Raw genomic sequence first — 7,564 nt, 5'->3', positions numbered from 1 at the left:
CCACTCCTCTTCTCCCTCCTTTCCTCTTCCTCTACCCACTCTCCCTGCTCCCCCGCCCTCCCCTCCCCTTCATCCAGGACCTTATTGCAGGAGTTTCCCCACCACCCCCTCCCCTCCCCCCCACACCCTCTCCCCTTTCCCTCCTCTCTTCCCTGCTCCCTCCCCTTTTTCTCCCCCTCTTCTTTCCTCCACCCCCTTCCCACTTCCTTCCTTCTTTCCTCCCCTTCCCTCTTCTTTCCTCCCCCCTTTCCCTTCCCTCCCGTCTCCCTCTCCTTTCTTCCCTCCCTCTCCCATCCTCTCCAGTTCTTCCCCCCTCTTTCCTTCCTCCCTCTCCACGCTGCCCTCCCTCCCCTCCCTCTCTCCCCCCTCCTCTCCTCCCGGGCCTCCCTCCCTGCTCCCTCCCTCCGCCCGCCCGCTCCCACCATCATCAGTATTCCGCTCCCGTCTCCGCCGCTCTCGGCTGCTCTCGGTCGCTGCCGCACCGTCCGAGGCGGGGGCCGGGGCCGGGGCCGGGGCCTGGGGGGGGGTGGGGTGGGGGGAGAGCGGCGCCGGCGGGCCCGAGGAGGGAGGAAGGAAGGAAGGAAGGCTGGAAGGAAGGAAGCCAGGAAAGAAAGAAGGAAAGAAAGGAAGGCAAGAAGGAAGGCGGGCGGCGGGCGAGGGCGCCGGGGCCGGACGGCAGGCGGGCGCGAGGCAAGGAGGCAGAGCGGCCCCCCCAGCCCCACCGCCGCCGCTGCGGAAGCCCCCTCCCCACCCAGGAGCCGGGGAGGGGGGAGAGCGCGAGAGGCTCCGGGCCCGGCCGCAGCCCCGCCCCCCGCGCCTCCCCGCAGCGGGCCTTGCACCCCAAATTCCTCAGCCTCATTGGGGGGGTCCTCCCCCCACGGGCCGGGCATGCTGCCCCCCGGAAGGAACCCCTCTCCTCGCTGTGAGTAGCCGCCAAGGGGCACGGGTCGGGGGCGGGGGCCGGAGGCGGAACCGCGGGGGGTGGGTGGGGGACATTCGCTAATTGGGGGACAGTGGTCTTAGGCCTCCTCCGGGATGGGGGGGATGGCAGAGGACAGGGGGCGGGGCCTAATGGGAGGCAGAAGCCGGTTGGGGAGGCGACTGGGTGGGGGTTCTCTGGGCCGGGCGAGTTCTGTGCTGGGTGGGGGGGGTTGTCGCCGCTGCCTGGGGACAGGTTGTGGGGGGTGCGTCCGGCGGTCGCTGCGTATCCAGCTGTGGGGCTGAGGAAGTAGGCTTAGGGTGGGGGGTTCTCCGGGCGTAGGTCCGGGCCCCCCTTTCTGGGGCGGGAGTCCAGGTTATTCCTCTCCCCATGGCCCCTCCCACCCTCCACACCGCTGCTGCTTGGGGTGGGGGGGGCACGCCAGTGATGGGGAGGGGGGAGAGGCGGGCACGGGGTTTCCTTGGTGACCGCGCCTGGCAAGAGCGGTTGCCGTGGCAACCGGGGAGAACCGGGGAGTTTGGGAAGTGAAAATGGGAAAGACGGAGGGGGTGATTGGGGAGTGAGACAGCCCCCTCCCCAGTCTTCAGCCCTTCTCCCTCTGGGGTCACCTCGCCTCTCCTAATGGGCGGCTCGGACCCCTGCCCCTCCCTCTCTCCAAGACCCCCGGTTCCCTGACCCCAGTCGGCTTTGGGGCCTTGTATCCTTGGGCACGTGTCTCTCCAGGACCACTGCCTCTCCCACCTCCCTCCGCCCTCCCCTCCTGGCAATCTCTCCTCCTGGGGACCCCCGTCCCCCATTTGCTACCTCCTCACCAGGTTTCCGACCCTCACACCTGCTCTTCTAGGACCTTCTAAGGCACGGCACCTGCCCCTCAGGATTCTCTAACCCCCATCTCTGACAATACCCCAGATATCCCTCTCCAGACCCTCTGTCCAGGAGACCCTCACTTCAGCCGCCCTCTCCTCCAGCTCCCTCCTCCCACTACCTCCCCGCTCCTCTTTGGGCCTTGCACCCCAGCCTCTCCCCTTTCTCCCCAACACCCCCAGTCGCCTTCTCCTTAGCCCATCACTCTCTGAAACCTCCTTCTATGACCTTTCTTCACCCAGAGACCCCATCCATCCTTGTCTCCTCACCCCATAGTACTCCGCAATCTCAGACTCCCCAATCCTAGCTCTCTCCTTTTGGAAACCTCTCCTTCCAACTCACCATCAATCCCGGGCTCTCAGGGTTCCCCCATCTCCATGCCCCTGCCTCCCTGGGGTCCTGTCCTGCCAGGGGCCCAGCCAGTCTCTCTCCAGGACTCCGAGTCTCCATTGCCCAGGATGGCCTCTTGCCCACCCCTCCACCCCTTCGCCTCCTCTCTGCACTCCCATCTCCTTCCCCAGACTTCCTCACCTCTGCTCTCCCCCTGGGCGCCCTCCCCTCCTCCCTGCCCACTCCCTGCAGCCTCTGGCGACTTTCTCTCCGGGTGGGGAATTCCCCTGGGGAGAGCCCAGCTGGGAAGGGGGAGGGGGAAGGGAGCCTCGGGGCTGCCCCTCGGCCCCCTCCCCGCCCCCCTCTCCAGCTGGGAGCTGCAGTGGCGCCTCCGCAGCGCCCCATTGCTATGCGCCTCACATCCCAAGTCCCGGCCGCGCAGCCGCCAGACAGGAACTCGGGCTCCAGGCAGCTGGGAGTAGCCGGAGCCGGCTTCCCTCCTGGTCCAGGAGCCTGAAAACTCCCGCCCCCCACCCCCGGACCGCGGCCAGGACGGCACCTCCCTCTTCCTGTAGCATCTTCCGCAGCCTTCGCCTTCTAACCTGCCTTTCCGCAGCCTCCACTTCCCCTTCCCACCTTCTTCCTCCTCTTCCTCCTCCCTGGGGCTCCTCTCCTCCTGGCCACCCGATTGTCCAAACGCACACAGAGAAAGGAGGGACGGAGAGTGAAGCTGCCGAAAGGCGGGAGAGTGACACAAGGAAGGGAAGGGTGGGAGCCAGGGAGGGAGGCACACAGGGAGAGAGGGGACCCAGCCTCCGAAACAGACATACAGGCAATTAGGGCATCAGCGCGGAGTCACGGAGTTACTCACTTAATTTCCGAAAGAAAGAGAGAGGGAGCCGGGGACACACGCCACTCCCACCCAGAGAGCAGACACGCGAGCCAGGCAGAGACGCAGGGAGCCACAGACTCAGGGAGGGTGGGACAGACCCACGGGGTGCCTGCTGGGGCCAGCAGGAAGCTGGGGGACACTGGCCACCAGAGCTCTGGGGGGTTAGAGGCCGATTCTGACTTGTCGGAGGGACCCCAAGTCAGCGACAGAGAGTGGGAGCCTGCGAGGAAGACACGGGGCACGTGGAGGCAAAGATTCCCACACAGGAGCACACAGTCATTCACTGGCAGCCAGAGACCCCATGTGGAACCAGAGAGGCCCAGCTGCAGACGCAGCCCCCACACTCAGTCAGCCAGTGGTCAGGAGAGAGAGGGAGCAGTCCCCAGACCTGTAGTCTTGTGTCACATGGAGACACACACACAGTCCTTCATACACAGACCTGGAGGGAGAGACGAAGGCAGGAGGCCCGTGCCTCGTGGTCCTGTGGCCTCGTGGCCTCACGCTTATGGACAGACACACAACAAAAGGCACGGAGGTGGCCCCAGAGCTACAGAGATGCAGCCCCAGGTGCCATAAGACAGTCACAGCACTGCGCACACACTAAACCTAGTGCCAGCGTCGGGGGCATGCGTGTGTACTGCAGGGAGGGCCAGCCCTGTCGGGCTCCAGCAGTCACTCTTAATCCCACTCAGAGACAGCCCGGAGAATGTCGTCTCCCCACGGGGCTCCTCAGGCACCTCCTCGCCGTCCGTCCGAGAGGTCAGCAGAATTGACATCAGGTATCAGAGGGCGCTGATGTCTCTGTCACAGGCAGAGCCTGTGCACACAGGTGCCCACACACACACCGTCAGGGCCCATGCAGAGAGGCCGATCTTCAGGCAGAGGTGCCGTGGGGTGGGGGTGGGGGTGGGGTGGCCGCTGAATCCTCAGTCCCTTCCGGAACCCTGGCCCTGCTTTCTTGCCAGGGACTCCACCCCCTCAATCACCTGTGTCACCTGCTAGGACGCCTGCTGGGTAGCTCACGCAGGCTCTCTCTCTCCATCCTCTCTCCCGACGTTTCATCCCTTCCCACCCCGCTCTCTCTGGCCGGGCGTCTGTCCAGAGGTGTCACCTGGACCTCCTGTCTCTGTCAAGCCGTCTCATCTCTTCATCTCCTCTCATCTTCCCTGGGACTGACCCTTCGCCCTCCCAGCCCCCGGTGTCTTGCTGGCCTGGCCCATCCGTCTAGTCTGTGGACTCATTCATCAGTCTTTCCCTCTTCCACCCCATCTGCTGTGAAACCTGCCTCTATTTCTGTCTCTGCTCCACACCGCTCTCTGTGCCTGTCTTCTTTGTCCCTCTGTGTCACTCGCCCTCACCTCTGCTGCTGTTCTTGCCAGCCTGTCTGCCTCCCCGCCTCCCCTGCTCCTTCCCTGTGGCTCCCTCTCCCCACATCCCTGAGGACTCACTTTCGCCGGGGTCCTCCGGGCGGCCCGAGAGGGTTATTTTCCCCCAGCGCCTTCAACGTGTTTAATTTGTTGCCAGCATTTTTTATATTCGAGATTTCGCATAAAAGTCTAGACTGCTAGCTTTTGGAATCTTCTTCCCCCTGGGTAACTGTGGGCTGTGCTCAGGTGTGCAGGGCCACCATGCCCCACTCTCCCCTCTAACCAGCATCGTGATCATCTTCCCTGCTGGGCTCCATAGACAGAGGAGTTTGCAACCTCTGCTGTTTGCTCCTCTTCCTCTCTGCTCCGTCTCTTTGTGCCCCGTCACCCTCTCCACTCTCCTTCCCTTGGTTTCCCTTGCGGGGTCCTCTTTCTGCCCCTCCTCCTTCATCCCCCCATCAGTTTGCCCTAACTCCAAGCCTCACTTTGGGCCCTGTTTCCACTTAAATGGCCTCCTTTCCTTGCCAAGAGCAGGAAGAGTCTTATCTTTATCTTAAGTTCTTAAGACTGCCAGGGCGCAGGGCACACGCCCATTCTCCAGGGACAGGGTCTGCTGTGAAGCCGCCAGCCCCTCACAGTGTTGGAGGGTCAGCGTTGCGTGAAGCCACCATGTTGCAGCCTGTCCTTCTCAGCTGGCTGATGGCTGGGGTGGGCCACAGACGCCACACTCTTGCCCCCAGCGTGTGGCAACACAGCCTGTACGTAGGCAGGGGGTAGGCTTCCCTGTGCACCAGGCTGCATATTTGGCCCCAGAGCAGGTAGAGAGCAGGGGCTGCCTTAGAGGACCTGGCATGTAGACCCTGTTTCCGGAGGAAGAGGGCCTCACCTCCAGATAGGGGTGCAGAGGACAGGGCTCCCCTTTGTGCCTGGCAGCGCTCAAGCCCAGCAGCAGCCCCTCCACCATCACCCTTGCTGGGTATAGGGGGCACGTCTTTGTGTCCCCTCTGGCAGGGTTTGGGAAACCTCATTAACTCTGAGTTTGGAGACCCTCTGTCCCCACTGGGGAGAACCTCCCTTTCCTTCCAGTCCCAGTTCCTGAGACTGGGCTGGCTCTGCCAGACAGGGGGTGGCAGGAGAGCAAGAAGAGTGGCAGGATGCCCCTTGTTGCCTGGAAACCCACGCACAACTGTTGTCATGGCAGGCAGAGGTGGAGGGGCTGCCTCGGAGGCCCACGAGATGGGCTGGTGGGGGCTCGCCACTGGGAGACAGGCAGGAGCCCACAGGGGACTGCTGAGAATGAGAATGGGGGGTGTCTGGTAGTATCTGGGACCCTGGTGGGAGGTTGAGGACTAAGTATAAGACCTAGACAGAGACAGGCCGGGCACGGTGGTTCACACCTGTAATCTCAACACTTCGGGAGGTTGAGGCGGGTGGATCACCAGAGGTCGGGAGTTTGAGACCAGCCTGGCCAACATGGTGAAACCCGTCTCTACTAAAAATACAAAATTAGCCAGGCATGGTGGTGTGAGTCTGTAATCCCAGCTACCCAGGAGACTGAGGCGGGAGAATCGCTTAAACCTGGGAGGTGGAGGTTGCAGTGAGCCGAGATCATGCCGTTGTACTCCAGCCTAGATGACAAGAGCAAAACTCCATCGGAAAAAAACAAAAACAAAAAACCTAGACGGAGAGGAGGAAAGGAGTGAGGCAGGGCAGGAGGGGGCAGCAGCCCCAGCCACTCCCAGGCTCACTGTGCCCCCCAGATGCTGTGCCAGCCTGGGGAGTTGAGCTTAGGCCCCAGAGCTCTTGTTCAAACACCGCAACAAAGGTCAGAAGGCTGTGCGGCCATGGCTCCACTGGAGAGGGCAGCCCCAGGTGGTAAATGCAGAGGAGATTGGCCCTCCCCTTGCCTCGAGCCCTCTCTCCAGAGCCAGAAATGATCATGATTGTAGCTAACTGATGAAGGGCGTGCCACGAGCCAGGCTGTGCTCAGCCTTGTATGTGGATGTCTTCCATGTTTTCCTTGGGCAACCAAGAAGGCACAGCCATCATCCCCGGATCGACAGATGGGGAGACTGAGGCCCAGAGAAGTGGGGTTCCTTGCCCCAAATTATACACCTAGAAGTGGCAGAGCCAGGACGACAAACCCTGGTGTGGGCCGCCCTGCAGGTCGCCTCCCCCCATGAGACTATTGCTTTACAGAAGGGAAAACTGAGGCCAAGAGAGGAGAATGCACTGGTCCATTGGGCCCTCCAAGTGGCAATTAGAGTCTCACTCTGTCGACCAGGCTGGAGTGCAGGGGCGCAATCTCGGCTCACTGCAACCTCTGCCTCCCAGGTTCAAGCAATTCTCCTGCCTCAGCCTCCCGAGTAGCTGAGACTATAGGCACGCATCACTACACCTGGCTAATTTTTTTTTTTTTTTTGTATTTTATGGTAGATACACAATTTCACTGTATTGGCCAGGCTGGTCTCAAACTCCTGACCTCAGGTGATCCACCTGCTTCAGCCTCCCAAAGTGCTGGGATTACAGGTGTGAGCCACCGCGCCCGGCCATAAAATTGTTCATAATCACAATAATTAGGTTGTTAGTAAACAATACACTCGTAGGTTAGACCACTGGGGTTGGGGGAGGACAGGGTCTTGCTCTGTTACCCATGCTGAAGTACTGTGGACGACCACAGTTCACTGCAGCCTCGACCTCCTGGGCTCAAGCGATCCTCCCGCCTCAACCTCCCGAGTAGCTGGGATTACAGGCATGTACCACCACACCCAGCTCATTGTTGTATTTTTTGTAGAGAGGGCGTTCTCATTATGTTGCCCAGGCTGATCTGAAACTCCTGAGCTCATGCGATCCTCTTGCCTTGGCCTCCCAAAGTGCTGGGATTACAGGCATAAGCCACCATGGCCGGCAAGATTAGACGTTTGAAGGCATTGAAGCTCTTATAACTCGGGGCTGTCAGGTTCTCAATCTTGTTTATGCCTCTAAAGCACCAGAAGGGAAAGGATTCCCCCACGCTGGTTCTCACAGTGGGGTGTGACATCAGCCCTCACCAACGTGGGGTTGTAGGATCCTGTTGCGGGAAGAGCAAAGACCCCAAATGTAATCCCGTGGGCCCCCTGCTCCTTGACAGATGAGTGGTTTGGATCCAGCCAGAACTGCTGGATTTACAAT

At 61.3% G+C, this 7,564-nt stretch overlaps 1 protein-coding gene across 2 annotated transcripts in view; it reads left to right on the top strand.

Moving 5' to 3' along the window:
* Window positions 1-429: 429 nt before the first annotated feature.
* LRRC4B (leucine rich repeat containing 4B) overlaps window positions 430-7,564 on the top strand; it is a 54,698-nt gene continuing 47,563 nt past the window's right edge. Inside the window, exons 1-2 of one of the 2 annotated variants that reach the window (XM_077976762.1) lie at window positions 430-502; window positions 803-922. The gene's annotated coding sequence lies outside the window, so the exon portion shown is untranslated. 2 annotated transcript variants of the gene reach the window in all.

Source organism: Macaca mulatta, chromosome 19 (genome assembly GCF_049350105.2).
Source record: "Macaca mulatta isolate MMU2019108-1 chromosome 19, T2T-MMU8v2.0, whole genome shotgun sequence".
NCBI lineage: Eukaryota > Metazoa > Chordata > Mammalia > Primates > Cercopithecidae > Macaca > Macaca mulatta.
Note: the sequence above shows the minus strand (reverse complement) of the source record. Positions and strands in the feature narration are given on the sequence as shown.